This window comes from Gorilla gorilla, chromosome 6 (assembly GCF_029281585.2).
Source record: "Gorilla gorilla gorilla isolate KB3781 chromosome 6, NHGRI_mGorGor1-v2.1_pri, whole genome shotgun sequence".
In the NCBI taxonomy this organism is placed as follows: Eukaryota; Metazoa; Chordata; class Mammalia; order Primates; family Hominidae; genus Gorilla; species Gorilla gorilla.
The window spans coordinates 43,454,188-43,478,035 of record NC_073230.2 but is presented as its reverse complement, the minus strand read 5'-3'; the positions used below and the strand labels follow the sequence as shown (position 1 = coordinate 43,478,035).

At 46.2% G+C, this 23,848-nt stretch overlaps 1 long non-coding RNA gene across 1 annotated transcript in view; it reads right to left on the bottom strand.

The window, feature by feature from the left end:
• Positions 1-7,773: 7,773 nt before the first annotated feature.
• Positions 7,774-23,848, bottom strand: part of LOC134758860 (uncharacterized) — a 37,900-nt gene continuing 21,825 nt past the window's right edge. The window contains exons 2-4 of the long non-coding RNA XR_010134522.1: positions 14,373-14,575; positions 13,515-13,649; positions 7,774-8,175 (exon numbers count right to left, since the gene is read on the bottom strand). This is a non-coding gene — a long non-coding RNA (uncharacterized lncRNA). The remainder of the gene's footprint in view (positions 8,176-13,514; positions 13,650-14,372; positions 14,576-23,848) is intronic.

Sequence of the window (23,848 nt, the reverse complement as noted above, 5' to 3'; positions counted from 1 at the left end):
AGCTCAGTTAGGACACACGCAGGGCTTCAGAGATCAATGCAGGTCTTTGCCACATGCGTAAGAAATAGCCCTTCCCAATGGCAGTGTAACTTTTGCATTGGAAAATGAATCCTCTCTGAGTGCCATGGCTTACACCTGTAATCCTAGCACTTTGGGAGGCCTAGGCGAGGGATTGCTTGAGCCTGCGAGAGCAGCCTGGGCAACATGGCAAAACCCCTTCTCTGCAAAAAATATGAAACTTCACCAGGCGTAGTGAAGGTGTGGTGGTGCGTGTCTGTAGTCCCAGTTTCTCAGGAGGCTGAGGTAAGAGGATCACTTGAGCCCAGAAGGTGGAGGTTGCAGTACCAGCCTGGGTGACAGAGTGAGACCCCCTCTCACAAAAAAAAAAAAAAAAAAAAAGTTGTGTTTTTCTTAAGACATTTGCTTTGTTTTTTGTTTCTGTTTGTTTGTTTTGTTTTGTTTTGTTTTTTGTTTTTTGAGACAGAGTCTTGTTCTGTCTCCCAGGCTGAAGTGCAGTGGTGCAATCTCAACTCACTGCAACCTCCGCCTCCTGGGTTCAAGTGATTCTTGTGCCTCAGCCTCCCAAAGTGCTGGGATTACAGGTGTGAGCCACCACGCCCAGCCTGTTTTGTTTTTAGAGCTGCCAATGTTTCTTAAGAAATCCTGTAAGATGTGAGGAGGTAGAGAAAAGCAAGCACATGAGACAGTCATTGTCATACTCAGACATGTCAGAACCAGGTTTGGACTTTAGGAAGCCTATCTTTTTTTTTTTTTTTTTTTTTTTTTTTTTTTGAGATGAGATCTTGCTCTGTGGCCCAGGCTGGAGTGCAGTGATATGATCAGGGCCCACTGCAGCCTCAACCTCCCTGGCTCAAGTGATCCTCCCGCCTCAGCCCCTCAAGTAGCTGGGACCACGGTCAAGCACCACCATGCCCAGCTAATTTTTTATTTTTTGTAGAGATGGGGTCTCACTGTGCTGCCCAGGCTGGAGGAAGCCCATCTTGGCAGTGGAGTGGATGATGACAGCCAGAGGTAGGTGCTTCTGGGCGCTGACAATGAGACAGAGATTATGAGGGAGGCAGGGTTGAATTTGGAGACGGAGTGTACTTGGTGTTAGGCCTGAGCCTCTGGGGCCATGAGGGGTGGAAGAGAGGTCCCCTTCAATTTGCTAATCCTATAGATGTTTTTGAAGTGACTCCTCCTTTCCTCTTCTTCATTCTGAAGCCTGGCTCTGTTATTCCCCCGACAGCTCACCTGTGCCCAGCCGTTTCCAGCCCAAAGTTAACAGTGATCACCTCCTTTCTCCAAATGCATCAGCCTGCCTCTGCTTGCATTTTGGGACCCCTGCATCTTCACACTGATTTCCTAGTACCCTCCTGCACGGAGCCTGTCCTCTGGTTAGGCCACCTCCTCGAAGCTCACCCCAGTCTCTTTCTGTCACCAGCACAGCTGCCTCCCATTTCCCCACACCAAGCCCTACTTCTCCCATGAAGCCACCTGCGTCCCTCTCCTCATCTCGTTGCCAATCTCGCTCCATGCCTCTCAGAGCACACAGAAGTGCTCAAACAGGGACTCCCTCATGTCCTGTCTCCCAGTAGGCCCCCCTTCCTGCAGCTGAACCACACTCTGTGCCTTGCCCCCTCCAACTGGCTGTGCTGTGTCCACCCTGGAGCCCATCACCCCTCACCGTCTCAGGACTTCCCTCCTGCAACTGCCCCTTTCCACTGGACTATTTCAGGCCCACCAGGCAAGCTAGTATCTCTAATGTTTGGATAAACTTGTTCTTGCTGCTCACAAACCCCCTTAGTTTCTTCCCCCAAGTTCTCAGCTCCCCTTCTCAGGATAATTTCTTGAAAGAATTGACTATAGTTAGTCCTCATTTCTCCTTTCCATTCTCTCCTCAGCCCAGTCCATTTGGGTTTCTGTTCCCACTTGTCCCCAAATCAGCTCCTGCCAAGATCACCGATGGTTGGCAAATCCATTTGCTACTGAAAGGTCCTCCTCTGCGACCTCTCAGTGATAGTCAACACTGCCCTTTCCTTGAAACGTCCCTGACTCCACTGCCTGGTCTCCCTGCTCCTTCACTAGATCCTCCTTCTCCATCCCGTTTGCTCAATCGTCTTCTATTTGAGTTCCTAAAGGTTTATTTCCTCATCAGGGCTCAGTTCCTGAGCTCTGTCATTTATCTATATGCTTTCTTGGATAATCTCATTCAATCTACGCCTTTTCTTTTCTTTTTCTGAGACAGAGTCTTGCTCTGTCACCCAGGCTGGAGTGCAGTGGTGTGATCTCGACTCACTGCAACCTCCACTTCCCAGGTTCAAGTGATTCTCCTGCCTCAGCCTCCGAAGTAGCTAGGACTACAGGTGCCCACCACAATGCCCGGCTAATTTTTTTTTGTAATTTTAGTAGAGACGGGGTTTTGCCATGTTGGCCAGGCTGGTCTCGAACTCCTGACCTTGGGTGGTCTGCCAACTTTGGCCTCCCAAAAGCTGGCATTACAGGCGTGAACCATTGTGCCCAGCCAATCTATACCTTTAAATACCATCAGCTTGACAGTGACTTTCACATTTGTATCTCCAGCTTAGCTCAAATTCATGTCTATCTACTCACTTTTCCACCTTGATATCCGTTAGGCATATCCAATTTAACTTGTCCAAACTGAACTATTGATTTTCCCACCCTCCCTACACACAATTCTCCAGCCCATCCCATGTGGCACCATGGCACCATTCTCTACCCACTAACCTTCCCTCACTCCTTGCACCTAAGCATTTCAGGATTCCTACTGACTCAATCTCAAAACATGTTTTCCATCTCCACTGCTAGCACCCTAATCCAGGCCCTCCCATCACTGCCCTGGACTATAGCAAAGGCTCTTCACTGGCCTCCCTGACTCCAGCTCCAGCACATCCATTCTCTAGAGACCTTCCACAGTGGTATTCACAGAATACAAAACTGATGCCACTCCTGTTTTAACTACCCAAAGGTTTCCCATTGCACGAGAAACTTTATATCCTGGCCCACAGTGCCCTACATGATTCGGACTCTGCTTGGTACCCTGATTTTCCATCATTATTGCCTGTCCTTTCTACTCCAGCCACACTCCCCTTCATTTTATTCTTCCAGTCCATCAAACTCAGTCCTGACTCAGGGCCTTGGAATTTAGTTGTTCCTCTGCCTGGGATGCTTTTCCTCCACATATACTATATTAATCATGTTTTTTTATTTTCGATATTTTATAAAACTTTGACATCTGGGGGCCTTGCAGACCCAGGAGGAACTGCCCCTTGCAAGGTGAGCTAATTCCTAGAGATAGCAAGCAACTTTCCTTAAAGCATGTATTTGACATGCAAACCAACCAATCCAGAGCCCATACCTCGGAACTGCCCTCTTTGTCAAATTCTCACAGACCAAGCCAATATTCCCCCTGCCCTAAATTGCCCTGGGAGTCAGGTACTGGATAACTAGGGACCACCCCCGTAGCCCAGAGCCTGCCGAAATTATTCAAATTATCTAGTCCTAAACTCTGTTAGCATTTCTTCCCACGAAAATCCCAATCAAGGCTTCGGCCTGCACTCTCCTGAGCTCCTTGTGCTTCCTGACTGACACCGGTGCTGCCCATGTGGCCCTGTGTGGCAGGGCCTGCCCCCTCCTTTTGGGAACACCGAGTAATTAACTCTTTTTCAACGCAATTATCTCAGTGTCAATCACCTTTCTTTGCCTGATGAAAACCAATCCCCTGTACATTTTAAAACATACGTCCATGGCCTATTGTCATGACAAGGTGCTTCCTGTCATTCAGGTCTGAGCTTAAATGCAGATTTCTCAGAGAAATCTTCCTTGGCCATCCATCTAAAGGGACCACCTGGCCACTCTCCTTCATAGCACTCAATTTCTTTTTCATTATAGCACCTTCACGCATGATGCTTTATCACTTGTTTTTGTCTAGTTCACCCTCCTAGGATAGAGAAGCTGAGAGGCAGGCCCTGCTTTGAGAGGTTCACAGCCCACTGTTCTAAAGGAGGAGCTGTTCTTCTCATCTCAGAATGAGGAGTCAATCAAAAACACCCCAATCCATGTGACCAGTGGTATGTGACCTTAGCCAGAATTCACTCAGCCTCAAAGCTGTGAGTTCAACATAGCCAATAAAGAGTTTTAATACAGACACACTGAAGTTAAGATTAGAACAGCTTATGTCCCAGGATAGGCTCTTATCTCTAAAGAGTTAGACAGCTCTGGATTTTAATCTCATTAGATCTGTCACATTGGATTCATTACTTATCTTGTCCAGGTTCAGCTTATTCATCTGTAAAATGGGGTTACTAATATGAACTACCTAACTGAATTGTGAAGATTTAATGAGACAATGCTTTTAATTCACTCAGCACAATAAATGCTGGAAAGAATGTTAGCAGTTAATAGTATTATTGTTTTATTCCTCAAAAGAGGATGGATTATCTCTCAAATCACTGAGGTAAAGATGGAATTTTTAAGAAATAATGCTGGGATGAGTGGATCTCCATTTGGCGAAAGCAGCACAGAGGACAGTGTGCAGCATCCGGTGAGTCCGGAGGCGGTGCCGCAGGAAGCAGGGGAGAGCGGACATGTCAGGAAAGGAACATCCCTGTCACCGGAAAGGAGTCCCGATCCAGACTCAAGAGAGGGCTTTTTTTTTTTTTTTTTTTTGAGACAGAGTCTCTCTCTGTTGCCCAGGCTGGAGTGCTAGAACGCAGTGGCGCGATCTCAGCTCACTGCAAGCTCCGCCTCCCGGGTTCACGCCATTCTCCTGCCTCAGCCTCCCGAGTAGCTGGGACTACAGGCGCCCGCCACCACGCCCGGCTAATTTTTTGTATTTTTTAGTAGAGACAGGGTTTCACTGTGTTAGCCAGGATGGTCTCGATCTCCTGACCTCGTGATCCTCCCACCTCGGCCTCCCAGAGTGCTGGGATTACAGGCGTGAGCCACCGCGCCCAGTCAAGAGAGGGATCTCGGATCTCGCACAACAAAGAACTTGAGGCAAGTCCATAAAGTGAAAGCAAGTTTATTAAGTAAAGGAATAAAAGAATGGCTACTCCATAGACAGAGCAGCCCTAAGGGCTGCTGGTTGCCCATTTTTATGGTTATTTCTTGATGATATGCTAAACAAGGGGTGGATTATTCATGTCTCCCCTTTTTAGACCATATAGGGTTACTTCCTGACATTGCCATGGCATTTTTAAACTGTCATGGAGCTGGTGGGAGTGTAGCAGTGAGGACGACCAGAGGTCACTGTCATCGCCATCTTGGTTTTGGTGGGTTTTAGCCAGCTTCTTTACTGCAACCTGTTTTATCAGCAAGGTCTTTATGACCTGGACCTTGTGCTGACCTCCTGTCTCACCCTGTGACTTAGAATGCCTTAACTGTCTGGGAAGGCAGCCCAGTAGGTCTTAGCCTTATTTTACCTAGTCCTTATTCAAGATGGAGTTGCTCTAGTTCAAATGCCTCTGACACCCCAGCCACTTCAGCAGCCCTGGATGTCTCCTATCAGATTCTCCTGTGGCACCAAGCAGCCTTCGGTGCCAGGGGCAGAGCATCCCAGAGGCTCAGCTGGGTCCACTGCTGGAGGCAGGGGACACTGGAAATCCCAGCACCACTGGCCTGGCACCCGCTGCCTAACACACAAAGTTGGCTGTCAAACTCAGCTCTATTTCTAAATACAAATACTCCTCAGTTTATGACAGGGTTACATCCCAATAAATGCACCATGAGTTATAAAAATGATGAGTCAAAAATGCATTTAATCCATGTAACCTACCGAACATCATGGCTTAGCCTAGTTTACCTTAAACGTTCTCAGAAAACATTTGCCTACAGTTCGGCAAAATTATCTAACACAAAGCCCTTTTTATAATAAAGCAATTTCTTTTCTTTTTTTTTTTTTTTAGATGGAGTCTCACTGTGTTGCCCAGGCTGGAGTGCAACGGCGCAATCTCAGCTCACTTCAACCTCCGCCTCCTGAGTTCAAGCAATTCTCCTCCTTCAGCCTCCTGAGTAGCTGGGATTACAGTCATGTGCCACCATGCCCAGCTAATTTTTGTATTTTTAGTAGAGATGAAGTTTCACCATATTGGCCAGGCTGGTCTCAAACTCCTGACCTCAAGAGATCTACCTGCCTCTGCCTTCTGAAGTGCTGGGATTACAGGCGTGAGCCACGGCGCTTGGCCTTTAATAAAATATTGAATAGCTTACGTAACTTCAACGCTGTACCGAAAGTGAAAAACAGAATGGTTGTACGGATACTCGAAGTATGATTTCTACTGAGCATGTAATGCTTTTGCACCACCATAAAGCTGAAAAATCATCTGTGGAAACATTGTAAGTCAAGGGCTGTCCCTACTGCACAATCCGCTCAGAGACCTGGGAGGGTGAGGCCGGCCAGATACAGCTTTTAAGCCACTGGTTTTCAGCACGCAGGAAACTGTTCCTTGGCACAAATTGCTGAGGAACTGATAACCATCTGTTGCCAAGGTAACCATTCTTCCAAGAAGGTCAAACAGAGAAACAACTCAGATAGTCAATAGTGATGTAATTTTGAACCCACCGGCTATCTGGCATCAAGTCAAAAAGCACAGCCAAAAGCCCGTACACATTTTTTTCTTTGCTTGCAACTTTCTTAAGAGTTCAGACATGGGAACCTTGTCCACACCCCCGGCCTTTATAGCCAGAGGGAGCGGCAGTATTTGTCACTGTGCCTGGGAAAAAGAGGCCCTTTGTGGAGCAACTTGAGAAGGCTCCTGTGCCAGTCTCCCTCTCCCAGCCCTTGTCAATGCTGCTGCCGAGGCGAGCCCAGAGAACAGCCCGTCAACTCTTTTCAGGGCTGGGAAAGTCAGGCTTTCTGTCGCCTTGGCTGGGCTGAGGGACTTGGATCCCTGGTCGTCAGCCCAGGATTTGCAAAGAGGGATGGGAAACGTCAGACCTTTCACTGGTTGAGAACTGGGGACTTTCAGAACTGAAGAAAACCTTGACAGTCCTTGGGTGCAGTCACCCTGCTCCCCCATTGATGAGAAATGGAACCTGGTGAAAGTCACACAGCTCTGGGTCCAGCAGTCTTGCTGCCAGAGGCAGAAGGTCTGAGAGACTCAAGCCTCAGGCCTGGCATCTCTATTTGCTGGACAACCCACTGCAGCATCCCCGCCTCTGTCACATGGCTCTGCTGGGTAGCACTGCCATGCCTGCTTTTGTTATCTCTCACGCTCTTCATTCCACCCCTCCATCAGCTGCCTGGGAGTCCATCTGCAACACCACTAGCAGCCCAGACCTTCCCAGCCTGTCCAGTAGGGATCGGATTCCTGGAAGAGCAATGACAAACTCTTCAGGATATGACTTAAGACCTGATTGTGGAAAGAGGACAGGCTTTGAAATCAGCTAGACAAGTGCTCAAAATCTGAATCTGCAGTGGCTCATGCCCGTAATCTCAGCACTTTGGGAGGCCGAGGTGGGAGGACTGCTTGAGTCCAGGAGTTCAAGATCAGCCAGGCAACATAGTGAGACCCCCGTCTCTACCAAAGAAAAAAAAAGAAAAGGAGCTGGACATGGTAGTGCACCCCTATGGTCCTAGCTATGTGGGAGGCTGAGTGGGGGTGGATTGCTTGAACCTAGAGGTCGAGGCTACAGTGAGCTGTGATTGGATCACTGCACTCCAGCCTGGGCAACAGAGAGAGAAAGAGAGAGAAAGAGAGAGAGAGAGAGAGAGAGAGAGACCCTGTCTCAAAAAAAAAAAAAATCTGAATCTGTCATTTTCTTGTACTTTATACTGGTCACGTTACTTAATCTTCTGAGCTTTAATGGCCTCATTAGTAAAATGGAGATAATAATCCATACCACGGAAGGATTTAAGGATTCAATGAGAGTCTACGGAGTGCACACGGTGTTGGGTTTGGCACATGGCGGTGCCCAGTAAGTGGCAGCTCTTCCATCTGGGATCCTCTATTTCCCCAGGCCTGTGTCTGTGGCTGCTGCAGGGCCCTTCACTTACGCCATTTGCTGTCTGCTTTACCTGGAGGTCATGGGTGTAACTTTTTCTCATTCCAAGTAAGTGCAGCTCCTCAAATGTTTCTTGAACACCAACAACAGGGTCCATGTTGAGTGCTGAGGATACAGGAGCCACTCTGCTGCAGTTTTGCCCCTCGGGCACTCAAGGCCAAATGACAGAGAGGAGCAGTAAGTCAATCCCAGAGCAGTCACTTCACAGGATAGGACAGGTGACAGCGAGCTACAAACACCTGCTTGGGGGAGTCAGGTGAGGGCTTAGGGGGCTTCACGATTTGAGCATTGCCTAAACTGTCTCATTCCAACAGGAACCTGGGTCCTATTCCCATCCTAGGAATCTGGGGGCCTGGGTCCAGAACAAAAGCATGGAGCCCAAGACACACGGACAGTGTCTGCGGGGAAGCCTGGATCAAGAACTCAGCGACTGTCAACTCTGGGCCAAGTCCCAAGAAATTCCCAAGAGCCCAAGGCAGGCATTTGGTGCACTTGATTTATTGAAGGGGTCCTCTCAAGCCCAGGGGAGTGGGGGAGGAAGGAGAAGGCAGGGGATGCAGTCTCAGCTGGAGCCGAGCTTCAGCCTTCCTACAGAGCTCCAGAGCAGGAACCGCAGCACCGTGTCGGCTTTACCTGAAGACAAAGGGGCCAGGCTTTTGTACCCTGTGCCAGTCAGTCATTAGCTCTGGGTTTTGGAGAAGGTGGGGGGTGTGCCTGGGTGGGCCAATTCCTGCTGGGCTGATGACGATTCTGCAGGGGAGGGCAACCCTGAGCGCCCTGAGCCCACACTCCTAGCTCCCGGAGGGTGGGTGCCCTGGCCCAGCACACTGTCCGGGTGGAGGTTTACCCCAAGGAGGGTAGGCAGAGGCAGAACTTGGCGGGAACAGCCACATGGAAACTAGACATAGAAGGCTTGTTTTGTTCTTGTTGTTGTTATTTGAGACAGTCTCGCCCTGGCACCCAGGCTGGAGTGCAGTGGTACCATTTCAGCTCACTGCAACCTTTGCCTCTCGGGTTCAAGCGATTCTTGTGCCTCAGCCTCCCGAGTAGCTGGGATTACAGGCATTCGCCACAAGCCTGGCTAATTTTAGTATTTTTGGTAGAGACAGGGTTTTACTATGTTGCCCAGGCTGGTCTCAAACTCCTGGCTTCAAGCAATTCACCTGCCTCGGCCTCCCAAAGTGCTGGGATTACAGGCATTCGCCACAAGCCTGGCTAATTTTAGTATTTTTGGTAGAGACAGGGTTTTACTATGTTGCCCAGGCTGGTCTCAAACTCCTGGCTTCAAGCAATTCACCTGCCTCGGCCTCCCAAAGTGCTGGGATTACAGGTGCAAACCACTGCGCCCGGCCAGGATATAGAAGGTTTTAGAATTGCATCCTCATCTTGAATTGTCCAGCTTCCAAAACTGTGACAATTAAATTGTTGTTTAAACCACCCAGTCTGTGGGAATTTGTGACAGAGCCCAAACTGACTAAGACGACTTTCTTCCTAATGTTGGGAGACGCTTCTCCCATGGTCTCTCCCTCTCCCATACAGCTTGTCAAGCTCTGATCTCTCTTTATCTGGCCATTTCTCAAGGTTGTGTTGGAACAAGCACCTTTGGGAGATGAGACAGTGTCCCTTCCCCAGACAATGAGCAGGCTGCTGTGGGCAGTTGGTTCCCCTCGCCCTGTGTCCTCTCTTAGGTGTAGCCCACTGTGGGGGTGGGTGGGCACCCGTCTAGACCTGCCTGCATCACCGCTGATGGCCTTGGAGCTCAGGGAGCCGAGGTGATCACGCTGACACTCTGGCTTCTGCTCTTGCTGTGAGTAAGGCCATCATTAGTCCCTGACTCAGGAGTCTCTCATCTTGCAGCCCCATGCACCGAGGCAGGCCAACTCATTAGCTTACAAGGAGGGACCATCTCAGCTCTTCACTGCCCTTGGCATCCAGCGTTAGTCACTACCACTTCCAGCTGCCACAGCCTATGTATGTGCCACAGACACGTGGGAAATTCCTCCCTCAGCCTCTTGCCGACACCCAGAATACCCACAGTTCTCTTTGTCTATCTCATTTCTTTCCTCTCCCAAACCAAGTAGTGTTTCAGGCTTCCCTTCACATCAGGTGTCTTCACAGGACCCCTTGCCCCTACCTCTGTCTGAAGTGGATCCTCCAGCAAAGCCTACAAAGCCCTTGTGACCTACACTCACTGCTCTTGGTCCCAACTCAGAGCTCTTCCCCATCGGAAACTTTCACTGGAGCAAAGTCAAATGTTTCTGCTCCCTGAAGTTGATGCCCCTTGATGCTGTTCTTTCTGCCTGGAATTATCCTTCACTGTCTTTGCCTCATTCTTCAAGACTGATTTCCAGAGACATTTCCTCCAGGAAGCCTCCCCTATGGTCTAGCTAACTCAATCGGCTTCCCTTATACCCTCACTATGTGCCCACTGCATGTTACACACAACAGCATCAACTAGTACCATAGGTACTGGCCAACTTCCTTGCCCTTCCAATACTGTGGGCTCCCTAGAGGCAAGAACTGTGTATTACTCTTCCCACTGTGTGCAATGCCTAGCTCGGGTTGTGTCCAGAAATCTTTCTTTTCCTTCCTTCCTTCCTTCCTTCCTTCCTTCCGTTCCTCTCTCTTTTCCTTCCTTCCTTCTTTCTCTTTCCTCTTTTATCCTTCCTTCCTTCCTTCTTTCCTTCCTTCCTTCCTTCCTTCCATTTTTCAACAGCGTCTTACTCTGTGGCCCAGGCTGGAGTGCAGTGGCACAATCACAGCCCACTGCAGCCTTGACCTCCTGGGCTCAAGTGATCCTCCTGCCTCAGCCTCCTGAGTAGCTCAGACTACAGGTGTGCACCACCACACCAGGCCAGAAATATTTCTAGAAAGAAAAAGAATGAATGAATGCCCACCCTTTGCACAAATACTTCACTTACTACCACTGGCCAAAGTGATCTCATTCCTCTGAACTGCCATGGGACTTTGTGACAGTCTCTAGGAAATGTTTCATGTTTCTCATCTCCAGCCTGGCTTTGTGATCCTCACTCACAGCCCTTGAGGGTCAAGGTTGTATCTATTCCTTGTTTAGATGGATCTTAGATCACTTTGGAGTTTTTCTGGCTTTCAATTTTGTAGGTGTATTATTTTAAAATCCCAGAAACCTAATCCAGGGATAGTAAGAAGAGTTATGGAGTTTGTTAAATTTTATTTAGGTTAAGGGATGAATTTCCATTCAGTGCTGAGCATATGCTAATTTGCATGTCTATTTCTAACATAATAACCAAATCAATCTCCTGGGAGAAGAGAAGGGCATTGTGTTTTTCACGTCCCTCTGTCCATTCACTGTCTCTGAGCAGGTTTCAGGAGGTACATTCATTCAAGATTCAACAAATAGTTATTGAGTGTCTAATAACATTCCTGCCCCAGGGACCTGGATGATGTCCCAGTCAATGCATCGGTAGGGAATGAAGCTTTGATTTTTCTTATGGGGCAGAAGCCTGAACAGAGCCTCCACTGCAACATCAAAGTGCAAGCTGCCAAGCAGCTGATCTGAAAAATCTGAGAACCCAAAGGGACCATGAATAAACATATGAATGGATGGATGCCTTTTGACAGCTCCACCTAGAATGCAATTTGCCCTACTCCACTTTCTCCACTCATCAGAGCACACGTCTTCCAGAATGTTCAGCAGCTCAGCTCAGAGAAGGGCTCTCTCTAGGCAGTCACGAGGGTGGAAAGTCTCCAAACAGCGGGCAGAACAGCACCCGGGCAACAGTGCTGACAATCGCCTGTAAGAAGAGAGAGCAGGGCTTCCTTTGCAAGACACCATAAATTTCTTTCCAATCTTAGTTTAGTTCCTTGGGAAAGAAAGATAACTTCTTTGCTTATTTTGTCACTTGTGTATTTGTGAGATGGAAAATAACATTATAACGGGATGAGGAGTCCAGTCATTTTTCTCTTTCTTTTTTTGAAAACAGGGTCTTGCTCTGTTGCCCAAGCGGTAGTGCAGCTGCACATCATAGCTCACTCTGCAGCCTTGAACCCTCGGGCTCAGTGATCCTCCCACCTTGGCCTCCCGAGTAGCTGGAATTACAGGGGTGAGCCACTGTGCCCAACTGTCCAGTCATTTCTCACCACACACCATTGAGAGGTTCAGTGGGTTCTGTGGTCTGAGACCCAACATCCAAACAAGTGGTAAAATTTGGAGAAAGGGAGGTCTCAGTTAGGACAGTGGTATGGTGCAGTGATTAAAGTTTGGTTCTCGGCTGGGCGTGGTGGCTCACTCCTGTAATCCCAGCACTTTGGGAGGCCAAGGTGGGTGGAACACCTGAGGTCGGGAGTTCAAGACCAGCTTGGCCAACATGGTGAAACTCTGTCTCTACTAAAAATACAAAAAAAATTAGCTGGGCATGGTGGCACATGCCTGTAGTCCCAGCTACTCAGGAGACTGAGGCATGAGAATCACTTGAACTGGGGAGGTGGATGCAGTGAGCCAAGATTGTGCCACTGCACTCCAGCCTGGCCAAGAGCGAAACTCCATCTCAAAAAAAAAAATTGATCTTAAAGTCAGACAGAGAAGGGCTGTAGTCCTACTGATACCACTTATGACTTGGGGTATCATAGTGGGGGAAGCTGTAGATCACCTTTGAGCTCATTTACCTCATCTGTAAGTCAGAAACAATAACCCTACCTGTCATTGTGCTTTAGCCATGCGATGCACTCTTGCTGGTCTCAACACTCCTACCCTGTTTGATGCACCCCTCAAACAGGTGTGTGGCTTTCTCTGATGCACGCCCCTACCCCAAGGAGAGGTGTGCTGGCCTTTGATCTGTGTTTGTGTCAGGCTCCTTTACTAAACAGGGAGCACATTGTGGGCCAGTACTTGGCCTCGTTCATCTCTGTATGAGGGACACATGATTTGTCCACACGTGAGTGTTCTCTCCCTCCTCTTACCCCCAACCAGCTCAACATAATTTTCCCTTTGTCTACTCAGATTTTCCCTCTTTCCTACCCTCTAAAAAAGAGTTTAGTCTATACTGGGCAAGATAGAAAATGTCTGTGGAAACCTGGGTAGAGGGAAAGAGAACCTCAACTGCAGGAGGAAAGAAAATAAGATACAGCCAGAGAGGCTAAGTTAAGCTACAGGCGGAAAGATGACAGATCCTGGGAAAAGCAGAGGAGGAAGATGGTAGGGAAGCCAAGCAGGCCGGGCATCAGGAAGTGTTTGGAGGGAATTGGGCAAGTAGGATGTTCTGGGGCATCTGCTATCTGCTGAAAAGAGACAAAAGAAAAGCTGGAAAGGTTTGAGGGGTTATGAATTTGTTCCCCATTAATAGTCTTTAAAAGATGCAAGACGGCCGGGCATGGTGGCTCTTGCCTGTAGTCCCAGCACTTTGGGAGGCTGAGGCAGGAGGATCACTTGAGGCCAGTAATTGGAGACCAGCCTGGGCAACATAATAAGACCCCATCTCTACAAAAAAATGTAAAAATTAGGTGGCACATACCTGTAGTCCAAGCTACTCATGAGGCTGAGGTGGGAGGATTGCTTGAGCCCAGGAAGTTGAGGCTGCAGTGAGCCGCAATTGCTCCACTGCACTCCAGCCTAGGTGACAGAGTTAGATTGCTTCAAAAAAAGAGAACTATGCAAAAGAAAAATTATAATTTAGTTTTAATTAAGTTTAATGATTTTGGGACTGTGTGTTTTTAAATGTGCCTCCATACCTAAACTAAGCCGCATGGGGCCCCAAAATGTATCTGGGTTACACCAATCTCTTCAGAGCCTCGGAGGGTATCTGACACATACCGGATATTTTACCTGGTGAGCTGAACCAACTGTCTAATGCTGGTGGCTTGGGAAATACTTAAAACCTTTTCTTGTTGTCTGAGCCACTCCCATTATCACAGCCACACTGCTGTCACAACAGAGGGAGCTACTGTACAAAGGCACAGAATTTTGGAGGGACATGCTCAATCTGATAATAGATACCTTTAGGGGTATATTTTCAGCCCTCAATAATCTCCTGGGAGCTGCCTTTCTATTACATGACAATGACCTCCCCACAGTAGGTAACTTGATGAAGGCAATCAGATTCATTCTCCTTGGAGCTTGGAATTGTGACTAATGCCTTGGTCTCAGATTGGGCTGGTTAGCTTGAGCAGATACATAAACCCAGAGGCCATGAAGCAGCTGGGTTTGTCCTCATGTAGAACAAAGCAGTGAGTCTGTCTGTAGAGTGGGAGAATGAGAAGAACAGAGAAATGAGACAGGGGGCAATCAGGCCTGTATCCCTGGGTCTCTCTAAGACGGCTTTCCAATAAAGGTCCATTGTGGCTGAAGCTCATTTGAGGTAGGTTTCACTTACCTGCAACCCAAGACAATGACATCAGTGCCTTGAGCCACAGTCCCTCAGCATTGCTGGTTGTCCTTCTGCCAGTCTTGTCCTCTGAGCCCTGGGCAGGACAGGAAGCTGTGGGAGGAAACACCTCATGCTCCTAGGGGCTTCGTAGGCAGGTACCCCCTTCCAGGCTGCTCTAGTGTCCGCTGCCTCAACTGGGTCTTCCTAGCCTGGCAAAGAGGAGAAGAGGTTAAAGCCCTCACTGTTTCCATCTCCCTTGACACCAGTGAAAAGAAAAACAAGAAATACATCTCTTCCAAAACAGCAAGTCAGCAGAACCAGCGGAGGAGCAAGTCATCAATTTTTTCTAGGAAACTGGCAAACACTTTTCAAGGGTGTTAAAGATAATCAGACACAAAAATAAGACTTAATTAGGCACTAGTTTTGCCCTCAAGAAAACTGAACCCAAAGATGAAAATGTGTAGGCTTTGAAGAGAGAGCTTTCTGGAAAATCAATAAAAGAAGTCAGTGCCATCTGATTGCTAATTTTTTTTTTTTTGAGACAGTCTTGCTCTGTCACCCCGGCTGGAGTGCAGTGGCACAATCTCCACTCACTGCAACCTTCACCTTATGGGTCCAAGCCATTCTCCTGCCTCAGCCCCCTGAGTAGCTGGGACTACAGGCATGCGCCACTGTGCTCAGCTAATTTTTGTATTTGTAGTAGAGACAGGGTTTCACCATGTTGGCTGGGCTGGGCTTGAACTCCTGGCTTCAAGTGATCACCCCACCTTGGCCTCCAGAAATGTCTTCCAACAGAAATGCTGCACCCAGCCTGATTGCTATTTTTTTAGAGTGGATATTTTGTCTCACATTTCACCATGGGCTTTGGAAGATGAATTCACATGCCTTTCTCTCTTCATTGGGCATTTTAACAACATTGTAAAATCCATCAGCTAAGATTTCTCAAAGTCCCCCAAACCAATCTAGCTCCCTTTTTACCTGCCTTTGTATACTGGGGCTTGTATAAGATTTTATTTCAAAAGGGGTTCTGCAGCTACCAATGGCCTCGGAAACTCTTACGGACAGCACTCCAGAAGGAAGAATGAGGCAATGTTCACTTCTTTTCGAGGCATTCATCACATATCTGGACCACCGCCTCCAATCCCACCCGCCAAGTTCACCATTTCCCTTGCAATGGAAGGAAAAAGCCCTGGCCCACGGGGTTGCTCTGAAAAGGTGGCCAATTCACTTTCTTTTTTTGTTTGTTTCCTTTTTTGAGACAGAGTCTTGCTCTGTCGCCCAGGCTGGAGTGCAGTGGCACGATCTCGGCTCATTGCAACCTTCGCCTCCCGGGTTCAAGCGATTCTTCTGCCTCAGCCTCCGGAGTAGCTGGGATTTCAGACACTTTCTTCTTTCACTTTTACTGACAGAAACTTGTTCAGAGGAGAAAGCCCAGGTGCTCTGGCCTGAGGCTCTGACCAAAACTATCTTCGACACCACTTTAAACAGTTAAAGAAGTAGTAACTTTGAAGGTTTGGCCGGGGGGTGTGTGTGTGTGTGTGTGTGTGTGTGTGTGTGTGTGTGTGTGTGTGTGTGTGTGTGTTGCCAAAGATGGCAACTTCCGGATAGGTCTTTGCTTGATAAAAAGATATTAGCTGCCTTTTCAGTTGTGGAAGTTGAGGCCCAGGACACAGTTTGAATGAGGTGGCTGGGGCAAAGGAAGACAACGTCCATTTTCTGAGGAGCTGTGCTGCAGAGAGGGTGAGTAGGTGGCCTGGGGACTGGGGAAGCTGGGGTTTCGGTGGGCAGGGAATAAAGGTCTTGGGAGGAAGAGGGGGCAGCACTGAGGCAGCTGGCCTGGGTCGAAGGAGAAGTGGCCGGAGACCCTCTGTGCTGTAGATGGGAGGTGAGCTCAAGGACGCGATGTCAAATACTCAAGTTCCTGAACACCCTTCCAACACCTCCAAACCTTCAGTAATGCCTGTGGTGTGCCTGCCTGGAAAGCACACTTGAGAGAGGGCTGGAGGAATGTTCTGGAGCAAGCCAGGGGCCACAGAAACATGGAGAGGGGGCAAGAATGTGCCCAAAGATGGTCACGGAGGGGCTGGGGACAGGTTTCGGCGAGAGAGTCCCTAATTTGCCTTCTGCCCCAGAACTCCTCAGATAGAGTAGGGACAGCCCTGGACTTAACACATTTATGTAGGAAAAGAGTGAGAGTTATTTTGGGTGTTAAAACAGCTGGTGATCCCAGAAGGTGGAAGAACTTGGGGATAATTGGGACATGAAATGATCTACAGCAGTTGGTGTTCTAGTCTCTTTTCCCTTCATATCTCTTCTTTCCTTGCTTCCATTTTTCACATCTTGTATTTTGCTCTTCAAGGAAATGATATATTTCTTTTCAGTGCAAACCCAGTGTCTGCTCTTGATTTTGAGCTTTCTCTCTTTTGTCTCTCAAGACGTACAAAGCAGCTGCCAACTATTCCATGGTTTCCCAGCTGGAGGAGCCCTACCCTGCACCCTCGCAGCAGCCTTGAAGCAGACACCCCAAGGGAGCACCTACCTGGGGCACCCCAGGCTGGCACCAACATACAAAGTGGTCAAAAATGTGCTGTTACCCTTCAAGGGGCTGCTTAATAAATCACAGTTTTACTTCCTTCTTTGGTCCAAAAGTTTTGAGAGAGAGAGAAAGCACATGTGTATGTGTCCTTCACAGGACACCATAAGAAAGTAAAAAGACAACCCATAAAACGGGAGAAAATATTTGCAAATTACATTTCTGATAAGGCATATCTGATAAACGCTTACAACTTAATAATTTTATTTAAAAAATGACCCAATTAAAACAGTTAGCAAAGGGTCTGAATCGACATTTCCCCAAGGTAGATAAACATATGGCCAATAAGCACATGAAACTATGCTGAACACCATTTGCCATCAGGGACATGAAAATCAAAACCACAATGAGATACCACATCACACCTAACAGAGTGGCTAAAATTTAAAAAGACAGCAAGAACAAGTGTTGGCAAAGATGCGGAAAAATATTTGGTGGTGGTGGAAAAGATTTATTTTGCTGGTAGAAACTGCTAATGGAAAAGGTTAAGCATAGAGTTACAATTTTTTTTTTTTTTTTTTGGCACAGGGCCTGGCTGTCACCTAGGCTGGAGCGCAGTGGCAAGATCTCAGCTCACTGCAACCTCTGCCTCCCATACTCAAGCAATCTTCCCACCTCAACCTCCCACCTCACCATTATCCTTGCAATGGAACGAAAAAGCTTTATCAGATACACCTTATCGGATATGTAATTTGCAAATATTTTCTAGAGTAGCTATTTCTAGAGTAGCTAGGACTATAGGTGCCACCACATCCAGCTAATTTTTGTATTTTTTTGAGAGACAGAGTCTCACTTTATTGCGCAGGCTGGTCTGGAACTCCTGAGCTCAAACAATCTACCTGCCTCAGCCTCCCAAAGTGCTGGGATTACAGGTGTGAGCCACCTCACCCAGCTAGAGTTACAATTTAACCGGACTGAAACATATGTCCACAAAAAAGCTTGTCCACAAATGTTCATAGCACGTTATTCAAAAAAACCAAAAAGTGGAAACAACCCAAATGTCCATCGTTTCATGAATGGGTAATACATTGTGACATATCCAAACAATGGAATCTTAATTCAGCAATCCGAATGACTGAAAGACTGATATATGCTACAACATTGACAAAGCTTGAAAACATGCTAAGTGAAAGAAGCCAGACACTAAGCATCATAAATTCCGATTGCATTTGTATGAAATGTCCAGAACAGTCAAATTCACAGAGACAGAAAGTACGTCTATGGTTGCCTAGGACCGGAGGTGGGTGTGGATGGGGAAAGGACTGACTGCTGCCGGGTACCACATTTCATCTGGGATGATGAAAATGCTCTAAAACTGATTGTGGTGATGGTTGCCCACCTCCGTGAATATTCTAAAAGCCATTAAATGATTCACTTTAAATGGGTGAATGATATGGTATATGTGTTATAAAAAAAAATGTAGGCAATGTATTGTTTTCTCTAAGACTTCTAAGCACTTGGATTTTTTGTTTGTTCAAACTTTTATCATTAACTTCTAGTATTCTGTCATTGTGGTCAGAGAATGTTGCCAAAATAATTTCTTTGAAATTAATTAAGAATTTCTTTGTGGCTTAGTGTATGATCAATTTTTATTAATCTTTTTCAGTATTTGAAATGTACATATATTTAACGACTTATTGAGCACTTAAGTATCTCAGGTGCTATCCTGGATACTTCACACACATGAGCTCTGCTCTCAATTCTGTAGTGGCCACCTTCATTTCACAGTGGTGGTGCCGAGGCCCACAGGAGTTAATCCCAGTTCCAGTGAACGGGGGACCTGGGAACTGAGCCCTAGCCTGTCTGGCTCCCAGAAGCCTGCTCACCGCACTTGGTCACAATGCCCTTTTAAATGGTTTTTGTTGATGCAAATGGCCTTTCCTTTGACAAGAGCATTGGGTCATTTCTCTCCTTATCTGGGGCTCACATTGATGTAGTTAAAAGACTATTTTGCAGGAGCATTTCCTTCCTCACATTATTGCTTCAATTCGGCAGTTAAAACTTGACTAGTGAATTTGAGACATAGAAAATGCAGAAAAAAAGCAAAGTGATTCTCAAAAGGACCTAGAAGATGTGAATAAACTAAAAGACCATGTAACTGAATGGATAAATTGAATATGGTTAGGCTAGCCAACTTCCCCCGATTAATATATCGTACATTTAATACTCCTGTGAGATTTTAAAAACTTGTCTAAATAACCCTGAAATTCATCAGAAAGTAAAGTCATAATCTGAATAGCTAGAAATTTTTTAAAAACTAGACTAATGGAAGGCTCTTATTCTACATAATATTAAACAGTGTCATGAAGCCATGCTAAAGATGCAGGAAGATAGAAGAGTGAATTTGATGCTTAACTCTGTGGAACAAAGTAGATACCACTGGGGGAAAAAACCCAAGTAAAAGAAGAACTAAGTATCTGACATGTGGCGTTCAATTCAGTGAAGAAAGAGAATATTGTTTAAAAAATGAGGCTGGGATGATTGGTTAGTTATTTTGGGAGACATTTTGACTCCTCACTACATAAAACTTTAAAACTTTGATATACTAAAAACACTATTAACAAAATTTTAGGACAAACTTTAGATTGGAAAAATTTTTGTAACAAATATGCTATATGGTTTTGATTTATAAAGGACTTTTACAAATCAGTGAGAAAATTGCTGACATCTCTCAATGGACAAAGGGCATACATAGGCTTTAAAAGCACTGAATGTATAAATATCCAATAAGCCAAAAAAAAGAAGGTTCAACTTCTGCACTAACTGAAGAAGTACAAATCAAAACCAATAAAAAATAATTAACTATTGAAAGACAAAATTTCCTATTTGCCATTGTTCACTGTAATAGTTTTGACAAAATCTTAGAAAAACAGCATTCTCATTGCTAATAGGGATACAAATCCATGAAAACTTCCTGGGGCCAATTTGAAAATATACCTCAAAAGAGTTAAAAATATCTATTTATTGTGATCTAACAATAATAGTACTAGGAATTCTTCCTTTAAAAAATGGAAAAGGGAAAGGAAAGGAAAAGAAGCTATGAATACCAAAATAGGGGATTAGTAAAACACGTTAGGGTACAACCATTCAATAAACTATTTTGCAGCCTTTAAAAATGATGTAGGAGGGTCAGGAGCGGTGGCTCACACCTGTAATCCTAACTCTCTGGAAGGCCAGGGTGGGAGGACTGCTTGAACCCAGGAGTTCAAGACCAGCCTAGGCAACAAACTGGGACCCTATCTCTGTAATAAATAAAAAATATATCCGGGTGTGGTGACTTACGCCTCTGGTCCCAGCTACTCGGAAGGCTGAGTCAGGAGGATTACTTGAGCCCAGGAGTTGAGGAGTTGAGGCTGCAGTGATGGTCCTGCCACTGCACTCCACCCTGGGCATCAGAGTTAGACCTGCCTCAAACACCAAAAAAAAAAAAAGATGTAAGAGAGGAGAACTGGAAAAATGCTTCAACGTGCAAGCCTTCTCAAGTGGGTTGCCTGCAGGGCTGTGTTGGGAAGGTTTCTGAGGTTTTTTCTGGGTCGGAGCAATGTCATAATTGATGGGTTACTTTCCATCCCCGTGATAAAAAGCCACATAATGATATGTAAAGATGTTCAATTTTTGTTAATTAAAATTACATGAATATACACATTAACAAGGACAGAAAGACCCCTTGGCACACTGCAGTAAGAAGGGCACCCCTGTGACGTTCTCCCCCAAAATCCCTAACACAAGTGCCATTATGAGGAAAACATGAGACAAATCCCAACTGAGGAATATCCTACTGAAAACCTGATCAGTGCTCTGTAAAAATGCAGTGATCACAAAGAATAAGAAAAGACTGATAAACTCACAGAGTGGAGGGGACTGAGGAGACTGGATGACTGAATGCTCTGTGGAGTCCTGGATGTGATCCAGGATTGGAAAAGGACATTCATGGACAAACTGGTGAGATCCAAATAAAATCTGTAGTTTAGTTAATAGTATTGTACCAGTGTTAACCTTCATTTTCACAAATGTAGCCGTGGTTTTGTAAGATGTTAACATTACAAGAAGCTGAGTAAAGGGTAATGGGAACTCTCTGTACTGTCTTTACAACATTTTGTAAACCTAAAATTATTACAAATTTTTAAAATGTTTAAATGGAGGGAATGCTAAAAATGAGTCTACAGTTAAGCAAATATTCAGTCTGGTGTAATGCTATTCAGAGTTTTTTTTCCTGATAATCAATACATAGAACATTTTATTTTTCATTACAATGACTTTTTAAAACTAAATTTTTAAAATTTTAGATTTGGGGTAAATGTGCAGGTTTGTTACATGGATATATTGAGTGATGCTAAGGTTTGGGCTTCTATTGAACCCCTCACCCAAATAGTGAGCATAGTACCCTATATGTAGCTTTTCAACCCTTGCCCTCCCACCTCCATCTCTCTCCCCACTTTTGAAGTCCACAGTGTCTATTGTTTCCATCTTTATGTTGGTGTGTATACCTATTGTTTAGCTCTCACTTATAAGTAGGAACATGCGGCATTTGATTTTCTGCTTCAAATCACACATTTTTTTTAAACTAGTCATATCCAATAATAAAATGCTAGTGTTAGTGCAAGGCAGTAATAGATGTTATTTTTGTTTCCTGTATTTTAAAATTTCCTTCCATATACATATATTAATAATTGTATTTAACTATTTTAAAAATCATAAAGAGAAAAAGCAACATACTCTGGTCTGGATTCAGAAAAGTCCTCCCAGGGCCAGCAGACCGCACCCCTTGTAGTCCAAGCTGGCGCTGAAAAGGCAATGAGATGCACGCTGGAGAGAAATGGAGAGCTTTCCAGGAAAGCCAAGCATTGCAATGCAAAGTGCGTCAGGCTGTGAACCACAGTGGGACAAAAAGGCCTTGAGAACTTTTGGCAGAAGTACACTCCGTGCGTGAGCAAGAAAAGCATCTCACAGAGAGAAAAGCACCTCTCTCTGTGTCCTTCGACGGCCAGGAAGATGCGCAGCCAGGAGGCAGGGAAGGTTTTCCAGGCTCAGGTGGCCTGGTGCCAGGCCCTGAAATGGGAACAGCAGAAACGTGGTCTGGCTACTTGGTGTGAACAGGACAAATGGGAAGTGGGCAGTGTGCAGGGGCAAAGCAGGCAGAGCAGCCCCTGGCTGTCAGTTATGGCCAGGACAGGACAGTGTGGCCAGACCAGGCAACGCTGAGGTGCATTCAGGGGGGTCTCGCTACCCATCCATCATTCTTGGAGCCCCGCTGTGTTCCCAGCACAGTGCTGAGGGTTAAGGATAGTGGTGTGTCCTGCCTGATGGCACCCTGTCTACGGGGGACAATGACATGCCCAGTCCCATAATGAAGGTAAGTACAGGGAGAATAGGTGGCAAGAGTGAGAAGCACGCCTGCCCTCGCACAGCAGCAAAAGGCTCAGAGGTGGGTGGAGAAGCAGCCAACCTGTGTAGGTCCGGCTCCACGGGCAGAGCACAGCTGGATAAGGTTTCTCTCCCCACCTTTGGAGGTCACGGGCCCAAGGGCAAGCCTTAGCACAGCCAAGCTTATCTCCTATGATAGATCAGTCAGAGAACACAGGGATTCCATTTCCTGGCAGTCACTCAGAAACTCACAGCAAGGGGATCTGCTCAAATGCAGTGGTTTTGGCTCGATTCCCTTCCATAGTTCTAGTGGAAGTGAGGTTGGGTCATTGCTCCTTCACTTAACATTTTCATGCTTAAAACCAACGTCTGCTGAGCACCTACTACGTGCTAGATGACACCAATCCCAAAGCGCCCTCTTCAGGCAAGCTAAGAAATGGACAGGGCCAACCTAAGTGGGGTCTGGGTGGAGATCTAGCTAAGGAGCAGCCTGCAGAACTTCTGGCTTGGCGAGGGCCCCAGGCAATCCAGCAGTGTGACATTTAGTATAATGTGGCCTCAGTTTCCACAGATGCACTAGTCTGTGCCTTAAAAGAAAAAAAAAATATGGCAAAAGAAGCCTTTTCAGAGTCAAAAGGAAAATTCAGATAATCATTGTGCCTTCAGGAGCTGTCTCTGATTGCTATGGAATCAGCCTACGGGCAAAAACCAAATGATAGAAGCTTTTAGGACGATAGTGACTATTTAAGACTTTTCAAAGAGGATTTCAAATGAGTGTGGGTGGCAGGGCACCCGGAAGTCATGAGACCTGGAGCAAGTTTTCTACCATTCGAAACCCGAGTTTCCTCTTCTCTATAATGGAGTAACCATAAGTGTACCTATTTCATGGGGTTGTTGCAAGGATGAAATAGACAATGTCCATTTCTCACTTCGCACCTGGCGCATGTGAGGACTCAGGAGGTGTTAGATATTAGTTGAATACTGAAACTCCATGACATGTTGATATATTAAATTCCATCATACGAACTCTGAATAATTTTACCAAATGCAAAAACGGTCATGTTCCAAGTATGCAAGCATTCTCACCTCATTAATTATACTTAGGTTATACTTTCTTGAACTTCAAAAATTCATATCACTTAGCATTTGTGTGTTTATCTGGTAGCAGATGAGAGGACCAGCCACTAGCAAAGGTGTACAAGCACCTGCTGGAAAAGTTTCTTCTGTCAGTCCACGCCTTGTTTCCTGTGACTTGGAAAACAGTGGTCAGCATTAAATCACAGAACGACTCCTCCGGGCCTGCTTCACCAATGTTCTTTGAAAACGTAGTCTTAGAGCCAGTAGATTTGACTAAATATTTAAAAGCCACTTCCTTCAATTTTTAAGAGAACCCATTAGAATGTACAATGGGGCCAAGAAAATCACCCGGCTTTCTGCCAACCTTTCCTAAAAATACAGTCCATCTGAGAATTCCCAGAACTCAAGAAAAACTGCAAATGTTCAGGCTGATGAGCTCGACAGCGAG